Below are 16,587 nucleotides of genomic sequence, written 5' to 3'. Positions count from 1 at the left end.
GATGTGTTGATGATGATGATGAGAACAGAGCACAAAAGAGCAAAAGTGAACCAAAGTTTAATTGAATGGCACACAGCTGATGGCATTCTTTTATTTTTCAAGAGTAATATTTGCTTGCACCATACTTAATAGAATCACAAGTCAAGTATCTGAGTTGTTGGAGCATGATGCAAGCATACCTTAGTAGCTAAGCATGCAAGGCAATGCTGAACTGACATTTAGTGAAAATCATAGATTTATCTACTCTTGTTATCATTTTAATTAAGCAAGTTTCAGCTGAGTGAATATGAATGGGAAGAAAATTGAGTAAATCTTTTGTCAAAAGACAGATTTACTACCAGGAAAAAAGCAGACATGAATAATCAGGATAACAAGAAGGTAGTTAAAATCCTGTTTGATGAGTTATTTAATAGCCATTGACTTCATGGCATTAGTCATCAAGAATTCTACTCATTTCATAAGAGGGAGGGAGAAATATCCTTAAGAAGCACATGCCATTATGAGGATGGTGTATGGACTATTAAGTCTTCCACTGAGGTACTTCAAGAACCACCACTTCCTACCTTGCCTCAAGAAAAAAAAAAGTCGTTGAAATGTAAAAGTGTTCATGAGTTCTCTGCTAAGAAATTAAGAAAGATAAACTGGGAAAGGAACAAGGAAGTACTATGGTTATGTTCTCTATCTGCTCAAAGAAGAAAAAATCTACCTTATTTTGCTAGCTACTTACCAACCAACCAACCCTCTAATTCTACTGGCTTTGATTTAAAACAAACAACTAAAAACAAAAAAAAAAAACCCACCCAACCCTAGCATGAAGCTGTTCCAGAAATGTTCTGGAACTTCCTTTTCAGAATTTATTGCCATCACCACGAGAGAGTCTATAAAACCATAAACAATGGGTTGCCTTTTTACAAGGCAGTTATATGTATTGTTAATTGAATGTAGTTTTGCTGAATTGCCATTAAAATTCACCTTCTTAAAAACAAAAAACCCAAAAGCATGATAAGAAAAGGCAGATACAGTAGACATGACATTGGTAGATTCACTTGCTCAACATATAATCTAAGTTTGAATTTCTGTTTCTTACAGACAAGAAATGTTTGAAAAGTTCTGGACTGAGCTCAGATTATTTTATTCATTTTCTCTCTATGTGTCTCTCTCTCAGTCTCTGTCTCTCTCTCATGCACACATGCACAGAAGAAAGAAAGAAAAAAAGGAAGGAAGGAAGGAAGGAAGGAAGGAAGGAAGGAAGGAAGGAGTTTCAGTGATCCAAAGCATGAAAGAGTGGCACTATTATCTGCACATAAAGGAGAAAATGTTATGTTTGACTGGAGTACAATTAACTGCATTATCATTCTTCTTGTTCTTATTAGTGCACCACAAAAGCATACCACATAATAAATCCTTGTCATAATTTATTGAAGCAGATGGCACACACATTTTAGACAACCACACACTAATGACTGTGTCACTTTTTTTTATTCCTCTGGTGACTTAAGATCACATAATTGTAACACATTTTCTTTAAACTATGAGCCTGAAAAATTAAGGCATTGACTCCATCAGCTTGGTTGAAAGATTTAATGTACAATAGCTGTAAATCCTGGCTAGGTTCATCATTTCTCTAAATCAAAGGTCTCCAAACTTGGCAACTTTAAGACTTGTGGACTTTAAGACTTGTGGACTTCAACTTTAAGACGTGTGGACTTCAACTCCCAGAGTTCCTCAGCCACTTGGCTGAGGAACTCTGGGAGTTGAAGTCCACAAGTCTTAAAGTTGTCAAGTTTGATGAACCCTGCTCTAAATCATAGAAAAAGACATATTATTTCCTGATGTTTCTGTCCAGTTCCTTTTGCAGAAGCAAATACAAACAAAGAATTGCAACAATTATTTCTCATTATTCCTTTTATCAATGGTGTTTCTAGTCTCTCCTTTTTCTCCCTCTTGTCTTTCTTATTATTTATTTGTTTCTTAGTTTGTATTTCAAGGGTCTTCAAACTTGGCAAGTTTAAGACTTATGGACTTCAACTCCCAGAATTCCTGACCTAACAGGACTGGAGGAGGAATTCTGGAAGTTGAAGTCCACAAGTCTTAAAGCTGTCAAGTTTGAAGACCCCTGTTTAATGTGTTACCTGTTCTCCCGGACCAACTCACAAAGAAGGAAATGGAAAGAAATGCATTTAAAATGCAAAACTTTTTTTTACTTACAAGTTAACACCAAGGAAAGTGAGTTTCACTGGAAAAAAGGGCTTAACATTATAGAATCAGCAGGCAAAAAAGACAACAGGATTTGCCAGCCCTCATTAAGACAAGGATAGCAGAAATGCTTTAGAAAATATTATGCTTTTCATTTGCTGGAAGAATTCAACAGTGCATTCCAAATGAGAATATAATGACCATTCTGAGTAAGAAAAAGGTTTCTAATCTTTTACCTAACAGAATAAAATTGGTAATGAAGCACAACCAGATGTTAAATACATGGTAGACAAGGAGGTTTGGCTGGAATCTGCCTACAGGAACAGAGCTGTGGGAGGAGGAGGAAATGAGAGGATTAAAAATTCAAAATGGTGGCCCAGAACCATGGAATTTAAATGGCCAAGTTGACATTTTTGTCTCTTCTTTGTAGACTACCCATGTCTTCATCCAAACTATGTAAGGGCTGTGGTGGCACAGTGGCTAGAATGCACTACTGCAGGCTACTTCTGCTGCCTGCTGCCTGCCTGCTGCCTGCCTGCTATTTGGCAGTTCGAATCTCACCAGGCTCAAGGTTGACTCAGCCTTCCATCCTTTCGAGGTGGGTAAAATGAGGACCAAGATTGTTGAAGGCAATGTGCTGACTCTGTAAACTGCTTGGAGAGAGCTGTAAAGCACTGTGAAGTGGTATATGTCTAAATGTTATTGCTATTAAGGCAAAATAAAAAAGACACCTAACCTTTATAAAGGAGGACCAGATTTCATGAATTATGGTCATACATGATGATAGAAGCTGTTGAGATACCATAATGCAAGGAAAATATCATATGGACAGAAGGAATGACAAATTATTATCACATGTTCTTGACTTTCTGTGTTTGTTTGTTTTTTAAATTTCACATTTAATGTTTCAAAATTTGTCATGTTGCTATGTTTGTACACCAACCAGAGTGATACTATGTGAGTTGGGTCACCACATCCATTGGCAAAAATTAATTAGTTAGTTCATTAATCACCCTAAGTTGCTTTCACAGTGTGCATTACTATAAATGTCCGTGACTTTATTTAGCTCTATTGCTACATTATAAAAGCTGAGAAGTAATAAGCTATGATAAAAGATACAGTCCTGGATCTCTCTTTTCTCCTACATCCTGTTGAGAATAGTCTCTTGCTGATTTTATAGCTGTATTCACAGAAAATAAATAGAACTTCCCACAAGGAGGAACAAAACCCACTGAGTTTTTATGAGCAAAGCTTCCTTTATAAAATTTAGCAGAGAGGAAGACTAAATGAGGAAGCACAATCCCATAGTTCACAGGAACTGTTGCCACATCCATGTTTCCCCCATTAGAAGGTTGCTAGCTGAAGATCAAATGAGAAAACCAATATTTTCTTGCTTGGTAGTTCATCTCTCTCTTTTTTTTCCCTTAATGATTTCAAAACAAAAGAGGACACTACTTATCCAATTCTTTTTGTGCAGCAGGCAAGGACCAGAGGTGGTATTCAGCAGGTTCTGACCAGTTCTGGAGAACAGGTAGTGGAAATTTTGAGTAGTTCAGAGAACCGGCAAATATCACCTCTGACTGGAGATTTTACAGTATCCTTCCCCTGTCATGCCCACCAAACCATACCCACAGAACTGGCAAGGAAACTTATGTCCAAAGTGTTTCCACAGTGACTATTTGGAAAGAGTGGGACTTTAAAAGCACAAAGGCATAAGAACTCATATAAACTCCCTTTTTATGACCCAGTAATCTCTTAATTTGGGGTGGAGTCTCAGCGATTAAATGGAGCTGAGCCTTTACTGGCCAGATGCCCTTCCTGATATCACAGTGGGGTTCATAGCAGATATTATTTTTTGTGTATGTGCCCTAGGAGAGAAATATCTACTGTTACCTAGTATTGAACTTTCAACCTTCCTAATGAGAGGCGAGTGTCGTCACTCCTAGGCCACCACACCACTGTTGTGAATATGTAAGTCCAGTAGGACTCACATAGACACAACATACCCAGATACAGTTCCCCATGCCTTTGCTTAATAATCACTCATAGGCATAATCATACATATAACATTTGCATCATAACAAGGTGAGAAGATGTAAGAAGCACGGCATTGCTCCAGAGAAGACCTTCTTTTAACTTAGAATAATTTTGCCATTACAAGATAAACAATCTGCTTCTGTCCATAAGGAGAGCTTCTCCTTCCCTGTTTCCTCCTTTCCTTTTTCCCAGATGGTCTTTGATGGGTCCATGTAGTCTTGTCCATCTGGCAACACATTTAATGATTACCTTCAGTGGCTCTGCCTTTTTATAGTAAGCCAGCCACATTCGGATTCTGCATGAAAAACTTACTGTTGTTCAAAGGGAACAAATGGGTCTAGTTTAGCTGCTAAGCTGACAGCTGAACTAAATACTACTTCATTCAGTCATATTAGTTATATTGTTCTATAGGCAATAACTGTTAGTTACTCTCTACAGCATAAATTCAAGTTTTCACTGTGAAACAGCCTTCAATGTTTTTTTTTTTTTTTTGAAAGTTATGTAAGAAACCATTTTCACCTTCTCTTCCTTCTCTTCTTTTCATCTCCCTTCTGCTGCCTCCTCCTCTTAATTCTCTTTTTTCTCTAAAGTCAAAAGCTATCTTTAGAATAAATTAAGAATTCACTTAGGAACCAACAAAGCCAAAGCCTGAATTACAGCTGAGCCTCTAGAATTGCATTTTTAGTAAGGCATTTTTCAATGTAATAAATGTTAATCAGTACTTGTAATATGGAAAGCAGAGTTAAAATGATATCTGTCTGTCTGTCTGTCTGTTTATCTATCTATCTATCTATCTATCTATCTATCTATCTATCTATCTATCTATCTATCTATCTACTTACCCATCTACCTACCTACCATCTTCATGTGTGTATATGTATCTCCATCTGGAGAATATTCCTTAACTGTAAATCCTTTGGCCATAAAAACCTGCTGCAAGGAAGTTAACGAGGCCTGTCCAAATTATGTGCCTTCAAGTTGAACATAGTTCACCATCCGTGTATGATAACTTGAGGGGTCCTGACATCTTTGTTATCTTTGCAGTTGATTTGATGCCAGACCATCAGATATCCTGGAAAAGGATGGGCGTTCAATGTCATTTATAAACCTAAATCTTAGATTTAACAGACCTTCAGACAATTATTTGCAAAATAGAACAATTTAAGAGACCACCTTCTATTGTTAAATAGAACAACCCACCCCCAGGGATTCTACTAAGCTTATTAATTAATCTCCTTCAAAATAGTTTGCATGTACAGGGATCTCTCTTTTGACTTTAATTTTCATTTATTTAAATTCAATAGTTGTACTATACCTGGCCTCTTGTTTAAAGTGTGTGTGTGTGTGTGTGTGTGTGTGTGTGTGTGTGTATGTGTATGTAGTGTTTCTCTGAAAATATGACCTACCCTGAAAGTAAGTCCTAGCTGGATTTTTATATGTGCACCCAATATAAGCCCTACCCCCAAAATAAGCCCTAAATAAGACCCTGCCCACTCCAGGATGCACGGTAAAAATTAAGCTAGGGAGGGGATGTTGGGGTGGAGCTGCCCTATTTTTTACCACCGGACAGTTGCAGTCAGGCCTCGCATACCCCGACACCTGCCTTGCCAGCCCATTTTGTCTGCAGCTGGCAAGGCTTTCCTGAAGGCCTCTATACCTGATAACAGAACCCTGGATCCATCCAGATCACTCTGTAATTGGCAGCAGAGCCTTCAGGAAAGCCTTGCTGGCTGCAGATGAAATGGGCTGACAAGACAGGTGTTGGGGTGTGTGAGGCCTCTGACATCAAAAAGGAGGCTAGCGGGCATTAAAGATAGATAGATGATAGATGATAGATAGATGGATGGATGGATGGACAGACTGATTAAATATAGATAGATAGATAGATAGATAGATAGATAGATAGATAGATAGATAGATAGATAGGATATACTTGAGGATCTGAAATCAGTTTCAGTTCAAAGAGCAACAGAATGATCTGACTCCAATACCATATAAGATGTTGTATGTGTATGTATGTATGTATGTATGTATGTATGTATGTACATGTAAGTATGTAAGTATGGGTACTTACATGTATGGTATTCGGCTTTGTTCAGGTATTTTCCCACGTCATTATAGTTGTGCTTTTAAAGTTGTAGCAACGTTTCGGCAGAATCTCATCTGCCATCATCAGGCTTCTGTATAGTGTTCGTCTGTGAGTCAGACTTTCACAGCCGTTTCTGTTTTAAATTTAGTGCTAGCCTACTGCTGTGTTAGAATGGTTTTTTTCTTTATCCTGATTAGTTGGGAGTCTTGGTCTGTGTTTATTGGTCTTGGAGTTTGCTGTGTTCTGCTTGATTGGAGTTTCTAATATCTTCTGTCTGTTTTGTGGCTGTTTTTGTCTTGATTGGCTGGCAGCATTATGTTTCCTGTATTGGAGGCTTTTAGTGCAGCTTGGCTCCAAGTAAACGGACAGCTATCATTTATTAGGAAGCTAGGTTTCATCTGGGTGCCTGGTTGGGGTGTGTTTGAGCTGGAGGTATCAAGGGGAGTCTGTTTGTGGCCAGGTGTTTCCCTGGCTTGTGGTGTGGAGATTTTTTTGTTTGAGAGTACAGGCTTCCAAATGATTGACAGTCTGGTGGAATCATCTCCTCTATTCATGCTTTCTGGTCTTTTTTCAATCTCTATGGCTTTTCTGATAATTCTGTGGCTGGGGTTTTCTATAGTGGCTAGGGTTTTGGTGCCATTGAAGCTACATTGAAGGGAATATGATCCAGAAGGAAACTGACTCTTCCTTATAAGTAACAATGCACCTGTAATGAACACAGAAACACACATTGTATAGTTCTATATTCTTAAATTTGGAGGCACTCCCAAAAATGCTTTCTATCTGCTTCTTCATAGAATTGGGTTGTACTGTAATTACTTGACTCTGCTTGATAGTAAGACATTCCCAAATTAGGAAAAGGAAGAAGTCTCATTTCCATTTTTGAGATTCATCTTCTGTGCTAAGAATAATCTGATGATAGGCAGAATCTCTGTGGGGGTTTTTTTTAGAACAAAATAAAGAGTAGAACATTGACATCAAGAAATAAGTGATAAATCATGAGGATGAAAAATGTGCCTTTGTGGATGACAGTGTATATTTTTTCCATCCTGCTAATATTATGCATTCATGGAATTGTTCAGAGAGAGAGGGAGAGAGAGAGAAAGGGAAGGGAGGGAGTGAAAGAAGGAAGGAAAGGAGGAAAGGAGGGAACGATAGAGGGAAGAAAGGAAGCAAGGGAGAGGGAATGAGGAAGTGAAGGAAGTAAAAAAGGAAAAGAGGGAAGAAGGGAGAAAGGAAGGAAAGAACGAAGGAAGGGAAAAAAGGAAGGCCAAAATAAAATTGGTAAAATATTGTTTTTTTTCCCTCATGAAGGAAGATCCTTAAGTAAGAGCTAGTTCAAAGAACAGATGTCTCTGAAGAACTCTAAATGAGTTATAACCTTAAGTAGTCAGTCGTCACCTTGCAGAAAGTAAAAACTCAGACTAAACCATCCCTATCTGTAAACCCCAATCAAAACAGTACTTAAGTTTCACCAAGGCCAGATGTCATGTTATCTTTGGAGTGTACAATCATAATTAGTATGCAATCTATGTTTTCCTCAAGTTCCTTTGGTACATCTATGGAGTCACTGGAAAGAGAGAGAAAGAAGAAAGAGCCTCGGGGTGGGCAAGGAAGCCAGCAGAAACCATTTTGACATCCACTAAGGTTGGACATCTGCTATGATCCCAGGATGCTTCAACAGCTATAAAGTGTTGCTATCAAAGAAAGGATCAGGCTGGAGGATTTATTGCAACATTTTCTCTGACTAAAGCAATTGCTATAACCACCATTTCCTACTTTCTGAATGAGTATATGGGCCAGATTACAAAGCTGATATAAGACTTTTCCTTTTGGCATTCTTTGCCCTTCACTTCTGAGTCCTTAAGTAATCTTAGGAGCAGTTATTCTTTAACCATTTAGTTTACACAGAGTTACACCAAGAAACCAGAAGTTCTGAATTTGCTTCCCAATCATTATGTTTGAGAGAGAACAAAAGGAGACGAGAAGTCAAGTATGGTGGTATAACACCAGGGATGGGCTGCTACTGGTTCTCCCCATTTGGACTAACCCATACCGAGCTGGTAGCTATGTTTATAGCCGGTTTGGCGAACTGGCAAATCCCACCCCTGGCTGGCTCTGCCCACCCACCCCCTCCCAGGAGTCTCCCCATGGCCCGTTTCAGATCTTAGATAAGTACAGGGCCCATGCGGAGCTCAGGGATAGCAAAAACTGGGCCTCTTGGAGGCTCCAGAGGGCCTCCGGAGCCTGGGGACACCATTTTTGCCCTCCCAGAGGCCCGAGGAAAGCCTCCGGGCCCAGCGAGGGCAAAGAACGGGCCTCCCAGAAGTTCTGGAAGGCCAGAAATGAGCCCAGAGGGCCTCCAGAGTCCAGGGAGGGCCAAAATCCACCCCCCACACCATGGTGCAGGAGGCCGATTAGGCCACACCCACCATGGCCATGCCCAACCAGCAACCGGGCAGCTAAACTGGTTGCTAAAATTTTTGAAGCCCACCCCTGTATAACACTCTTACCATGAGCAGAGTTTGCACTAGAAGACCTCTGACCTTCTAGCCGAATGAGAGTCAGGCTTCCAAATAATACACCCATAGCAAGCAGACCTCCGAGGCAAGCAGGTTCCTCAAATCACACATTTATTGGGTATATCATATTGCAGATTGGTGAAAAACAACTTTAAAGGTTCCCATGGTTTTCACCTAATTAAAAGTAAAGTTTCCCCCCTTTTCCCAAACAGTCAGCCACATGGTCCAATCCAGGTGCTGTCCAGTTGCTTGGAAACTTCACTCCTCTTTTCAGCCACCTGTGGGAATGTCCTTGGTTCTCAAGGGAAACTATTCTGTTTTGGCTAACAACCCAGCTATCTCTATTCTTCCCTCTCTATCTCTCAGCACCCTTGTGGCAAAACTGAAGCCTCCAAGGTGCCCTCAGTCAGGCCAGCTTCAGAGTTGATAATGAGTTTATGTTCTATGATGTCAGATGTTAGCTTCTAAATGAAAAAAGAATCCTAGCTCTGTCCCACCAGTTTACTTTTCAGTACTTGATTTCAATCTCTGAAATACTGGTTGGTCTCTCTAGATCAGAACTGAGTTCTCACTTATTGAAGAGAAGAAAGAGAACAACATTTGAGAGTTGGAATGAATAGCTTAGAGACCGTACATTTGGTGTCTTGTTTTTTTTTAAAAAAAATATTTTTATTATACATTTTTCTTTGTAGTACATCACATTTTTAGTCTTGCAATGACAGTGTACTGGCTTTATCCCATCCTTTTTAAGTATACATAGTGTTATACACCCTGGTTATAAGTAGTATACTCTTAATCATAAATTTATAGTCACTTTTAACTGCATACTGTTGTATGTCATTGTTATAACCTTTATTTTCATACTTATACCATATCATTCTGTATAATTATCTCCATCCTTTCCCCCTCTCCTTCTCTCTCCTTCCTTCTCCTCTCTTTTCCTCCTCTCCTTACCTCTCTCCTCTCTCCTCTCCTCTTCTTCCCTCTCCTTCCCTCTCTCCTACCTCTCTCCTCCCCTCCATTTCCCTCTCCCCTTTCCCCTCTTTACTTCCCTCTCCTTCCTTCTCCTCCCTTTTCCTCATCTCCTCACCCCTCTCTTTTCTTCTCTACTTTCCTCTCTTTCCCTCTCTCCTACTCCATTCAATCCCACCCATTCCCCTCTCTCTTTTGGTTTTCTTTAAAGGACTATGCAAAATTGTTCTTACATGTGAGGAAGGAGGGAACATTTTACATTTATCTTTACAAACTTTTCAAGAATCAAAATTGATTCTTGAAATAAGTATCAATAAGGTATTCATTAAAAAAAATACCCTTATCTTACAAGATACATACCATACATACATACCCTAGAGTGGGTATGTGCTGAACATCAGTAAAACATCCAATGAAGGATGTTGCGAATAAAAACCAAAAGATTTATATTTCCAAATTGATTTATATTTTCAAATTGATTTTTAAAGCACCACCAAATGCTAACACCCCAAATATCTAGGCCACCTCTATTTCTTTTTATCCTGATCCCAAAGGGAGGAAAATAGGAAATTTCATAAAGCCCATTCAGGTTATCTTGCAGGATTATTGCATCGCAGTTGTTTGGGTAGGTTATGCATAATATATGCCACTATGCATTTTCCATTCAGAGTATTTGTTTAAAACCATAGATCATTACTAAGACTTTCAAGGTTGCTTTCATAGGCATTTCTATAAAAGTGCAATAAAAATGTAAATAAACCTGCTTGTTCAGCAACACTTTTCAATTAAAAAATACAGCATCATAAAAGTCCACCTCCAGACTCCTAAAATAGATCGTGATTGTGGCAAAGGACAGAAGTTGATTGCCCATTCTTTTCCCATTCTGCAGAAACTAGTTTTTATAATGGGTGTTTTCATCTTGATTTCAAGGGACATAAATCTTTACATGATCAGGAGACAGTAATAAAATGCTTGCTCCTGAACCTCCACCCTCAATTATTCTATCAAAGATATTAATTTTTGGCTTTGACTTTTTTTATAGACCAAAATCTGCACAGTCATCATTCTTCATTCTTCAATCATTTAAGAAAAAATAAAAAAATTCAGATCAAAAAGTTATGGAAGATATGTTTCTTGATTATGAGGAACTATGGAGGAGAATGTCAGACCAAGAAGCCTTTGAGAACAAGGACATTCAGAAGATGATGATAATGTTAATGATTCAGTCAAGACCGACTCTTGGTGATTCTATGGGCCAGATATCTCCACATCTTCCAATCTTGCACTGCTTCATTGAGTTCTTCTGTGCTCTGGCTGGTGTCATCTTTGATAGTGTCCAGGTACCATGTTCTTTGGCATCCTGGTTTTTCTTTTACTGGTTACTCTTCCAAACACCATTGCTTTCTCCAGAGAATTCCCCCTTGTGACATGGCCAAAGTAGGGGAAACACAGTTTCATGATTTTGTCTTCTAGTGACATGTCTAATATCATGTGCTTTAGGATTGCTTGAAAGTCAACTTTGCTGTCCAAAGAATATGCAGGAGCCTTCTCCAGCATCACAGCTCAAACAAGTCAAATTTCTTCCAGTCTTGCTTTCTTAAGGTCCAACTTTCATAACTCAAGGTACACAATAGAGCAAACTAACATACACTTGCTTTCCAGGCTGACATCCTTGCTTTTCCATATTTGGTTCATGTTTATTTTTGCTGTGTGACTCAGTGCAATCTAATATTTTATTTCTACGTTGTATTCGTGCTTTGAGCTATCTGTGACTCTAATTCAGAGCATAATGCCCTCCTATAGATAATGTCAGACACATAGATAGGAGTGATCTTCAAATATGAGGTCCAACATTCCAATCATTAGGGTTTAATAGTTAATGCCAACCTTACTTTGAAGGGAATTGGCAATCAATATAAACCTTTCAAGATAGGCATTATATGGTCCTTGAAAGTTGGGTTGATTAATTGCCTACACGTTGCTTGCATCAATAGTATCTTCCAGATACTTTTTATTTATTAGATCCACAGAGTATAAGGGCTGAAGATGATGATGATGGAACTGATACAGCCATTATGTAACCATTATATTGACTTAGTGAAATTTCTACTGTTACTAACATGGGATTGTCTTCTGGAGAGTTAACATGGATTGTCAAGTTGGACACAAAGGTAGACACATTGCAGGATGATAAGTTGCTGAAATTCTTTGTAATCATCTTAATGAAAGGGAAAGCAATTTCTTTATAAATTCTTTATTCTTTGCACTTTTTCTTTTTATATTTTTCTTAGCTTACATTTTTTTTTTTCATCATTGGATTTATAACTTTCATATAAATTATATGAAAGAGTGGGTCTGGACACTATTTCTCCCAAAACCCATGCTCACCCAGCAACCGGGCAGATAACAGGTTGCTACAATTTTTGAAGCCCACCCCTGGATTTAATCAGCATACATTAGCCTGGGCATTTTTGTTTGTTTCTAAATTGAGGATAACTGAAGATGACTGAGACATCAGGCAAAACCTTGAATATATTTCTAATTGTATTTCCCTGTATCAGAATTAAAGCAGAGTATATTTTTGCTTTGAGCTCCTCTAGTCTTTTAAGCTCCCGAGTTTCTTTTTGACTTCTGCTGAGACACCTCCTCTTCAAAGTATATCTGGTGGAGCAGATCGTGCTGACAAAGCTAATGTATGCCACATCATTGATTTTAGATGCCACTTCAGAGAAACCTAATTTTAACAAATGATTTCTGATGTAAAGAGAGAGAGAGAAGGAGAGAGAGAGAGAGAGATAAAGTGCTACGTTAAGCACAGATACTTTAGGGGATGTTCCTGTGCAAATTCCACCATCCCGTCAACACATTTCTTTTGCTAAATTGATTATAGCCTCATCCAGCAAAACATACACTAGCTGGAGAACCAAAATGATGTCCTATAGGGATCATTTTGGGAATCACTCTATGGCAGCATCCATAGTTTTTCTACATACATGGCCCCATTCTACTCCAAAGGATATCTGTTATGCTAGTTCTGAACCCATCATTTTTTTTTCACCCATCATTGCTCAGATCCATTGCTTTTAGAGAACCAAATCCAAGCCTTCTCAAGGTCCTCTAGCTATCTCAAATTCCTGTATGGAATTTATGGTGAACACTTAATTTTCACAGTACAGTCTTATGTCTAAGTATATCATCCATGTAGTATGGCTATATTACTTTTATCCTTCTCATCAGTTTCGCTACATTCCCTGTTGCTATCATTATTATCCTTTGTTATTGTGATTATTATTATTTTGTTGTTTCCCATGTACATTGAGAAACAAATTCCTTGTGTGTCTAATCACACTTAGCCAATAAATACCCTGTTTCTCTGAAAATAAGACCCAGCTGGAAAATAAGCCCTAGCATGATTTTTCTGGATGCTCGTAATATAAGCCCTATCCCCAAAATGAGCCCGTTAAGATTGTCAGCCAGATGGACACATTTAGTAACCATGAAACATCTGCAAGAAAACAATCAAGTTCATAGAACATCAAGCACCCCTCAGAGTTTGGAAAGGGAAAGACTTATCTTGATTGGAAAGAAATAAGGCAAAAGATGGGATAATTGCTGGATTAAGTATTTCAATTGTAAGATCTGAGAAGGAAGGAGATTACAGTGGCTTTAACTATGTATTGCATTGGTGTAATTGTCATCTTCTTTTAACAACTCCATCATCCCTTGCAGGGTGGAGTCTGGGCAACTGAATGGAGCTAGCAGAGGGTTTTAATGGCTGGATGCCCTTCCTGTTGCCAATGCAGAGTTTTGTTCAGTAGATATATTCTCATCGTGGCCAGAGAGAGAAACATCTGCCTCTACCTAGGATCAAACTCACAGCCTCTGATTGTGAGGTAAGAAATCCACGTCTAGGCCACTGCACCATTCGGTTGCATTGGTTTAATAAGAACCTTAAAAGAACTTTGTTTTGAATAGGATAATACAGACCACTGTTATCTTCCTTTGAGAAAGACTGCTTGTTGCTGAAAACTGTATATTGGAATTCTAGTTCCTAAGTGTGCCTCTGACTTTATTGCTCCCAGGAAAGGAAACCAATCCTACCAAATAGGAACTCAATAGATAGAGAGGTGTAGCCAGGGATGGGCTTCAAAAACCCTTTAGCAAAAGGCTATTTGCCCGGTTGCTGGATGGGTGTGGCCATGGGGTGTGTGGCCTAGTTGGCCTCCTGAACCATGGCAGGGGGTGGGCTTTTTTCCCCCTCCCTGGGCTCTGGAGGCTTTTCTCTATCCTCCAGGAGGGAGAAAATGGCCTCCCCAAGCTCTGGAGGCTCTCTTGAAGCTAGAAATGGCCCATTTCTGGCCTTCCAGAACCTCTGGAGGCCTGTTTTTTGCCCTCCCCGAGCCTCTGCATTCGCCCTGCACTTACCTGCATCCAAAACAGGCTTTGTGGGGACTCCTGGGAGGGGTAAACTAAAGGGTGATAGCTATTGTGCCCAAGGGTCAGATTAAAGAGGAAGAAGAACCCAGAAAAAAATGTAGGTGTGAGAACCAATCCTAAAGGCATCATACAGTAGTTTGTAGTCTCATGCCTACTGTAAGGTCAACAACTTGAGAAAGGCCGGTAAGAACAACTAAACAGAGTCAAGACTGGAACTGAGACATGTTTTTTTTTTTTTCTTGTAAGATAATATATGCCAGAATCCCTGGCAGGTCAATTGCAGCAGTTCTGTGGGCATGGCTTAATGGACATTACTTGGTGGATGTGGCAAGAGAAGGATATTGTAAAATCCCCATTCCCTCCCCACCCCACTAACCTGCTTTCCGGTTCCATTCTCCTGTGCAGGCCAACAAAAGAAGACACAGCCGACCAGCTGGGACTCGGGAGGCAGAGAATAGATGGGAGTGGGGCCAGTTAGAGGTGGTATTTGCCGGTTCTCCGAACTACTCAAAATTTTCGCTACTGGTTCTCTAGAACTGGTCAGAACCTGCTGAATTACCACTTCTGAATTACAGCATCATTTGAGCATTATAGCTGTCATGAGTTAGAAATGATGCTTAAGGACCAGGCATTACTGGGGCAAGAATAGTTGGGATGTATTTGCATAAAATCCATCAGATAGCAAAGTAGAGGGAACAGAAGATACTTCGAAAGAATACAAAGAAATGTCTGAGTCAGTTGCAACTAATAGGCAAAGATTTCTGACTCTTTTCCCCCAAAAACAATAAAAACAGTTATGAATGATGTTCAAAACTATGGGAAATTGCTTTGAGTCATATACTGTAGCAGTAAATGGCTCAGGAGAGCCTAACTGCTATGAATATAACAGTACAAAACTTTAGAGAATCCGGCAGCAAAAAGAGTTTCATTCAAATTTGGTCTCTGTTTTATTTTATTGATCAAATTTAGATGCCTCCCATCTCATTCACAATGATTCTAATTCCAGGAACACAATTTTTCTTTGACTTTCTTAAAACAATTTTTTTAAATGGGTCGAAATAGCAAACATGAATGTTCCCTTTTTCCGTATCACACACATATTCACGTACAAATAACCTTGGATTCTATATTTGCTCTTGTTTGCGTAAAGCAAATATATTATAATAATAAGTAGCAGGAGTAGAATTATTCTTCTATGCATGTAAAAAGAAATTGAAGTATTTTTTTAATGCACAGTAGAATACATGGGAGTTCTCTTTACATTCTTAAAATTAATTCCAAGGCTGGATAATATTTTAATCTGAGCGTTTGACTTTCAAATGCACTTTGGTTAATGTTACTTGAAAAAAAACAAAAACAAAATAAGACATTCCCATTTGGTCTCTTTGTTGTGGGCTTCAGTAAACATTGAATAGCTCTGAAACAGCTCTTTGGCTTATATTATTGTGTTTCCACAGTAGCCCTTTTGCAAAATCTTTACCATTGACCCCCAAATATACTATTGTCTATTATTGACGAATGCATCTTTTCTTTTATGTGTACTGAGAGCATTTGCATCAAGAAAAATCCTTGTGTGTCCAATCACACTTGGCCAATAAAAGAATTCTAATCCTAATTCTATGCAGCATGCTTCCTTCCATCATATTTTTCTTCTTGGTTTGCAAAAAAAGAGAAAAAAAGTGTTTTCCTCACCACCTTCTCTGCATAATTTTAACATCTCGATTTTGGATTCCACAAAGAGCTTTTGTTTCTAAATTCTATGCTCAGATTTCATTCTCTTCTCTTCTAATCTGATGACTCTTCTCTCCCCCAGCCTGCTTTCAAAAGGTTTGTGGTGTGTTCCTAGGATGGTGGGGTGGAAGGTAGAAAGCAAACATGTATCAGATTCACATCTTGGATATTTTTGTCAAAAATCTGCATTTTTTCCCCCTTTTCTAACCACTCAGAGCCCCTTTTGTGAGAGCCAAAATTCCCTCTTTATGATCCTATAATCCCTTAATTTTGGCTAGAGTCAGGGCAACTGAATGGAGCATTTACTGCCCGGATGCTCTTCCTGACACCTACACAGAGTTCACAGCAGATATTTTCCTGAGTGGAAAATATCTACAGCTATCTAGTATTGAAATGTCAGTTTTCCATGTGAGAGGCGAGTCTCTTCAACATTAGGCCATCAAGCTGCTCCTAAATTATATTAATAAATGAATGTATAAAGAAACAAATCCAGGTATGTCAAAGTAATAAAGCCAGCATGGACAAGTTCAAAGCCTGTGGAATACTATGTGACAACCCACCCTATGTGTCTAAGGCAATGTGGCTCTGACTTTGGGTGCAATG

Source organism: Pseudonaja textilis, chromosome 8, assembly GCF_049901715.1.
Source record: "Pseudonaja textilis isolate UNSWEBS1 chromosome 8, rPseTex1.2, whole genome shotgun sequence".
Lineage (NCBI taxonomy): Eukaryota > Metazoa > Chordata > Lepidosauria > Squamata > Elapidae > Pseudonaja > Pseudonaja textilis.
This window is presented reverse-complemented; position numbering follows the sequence as displayed.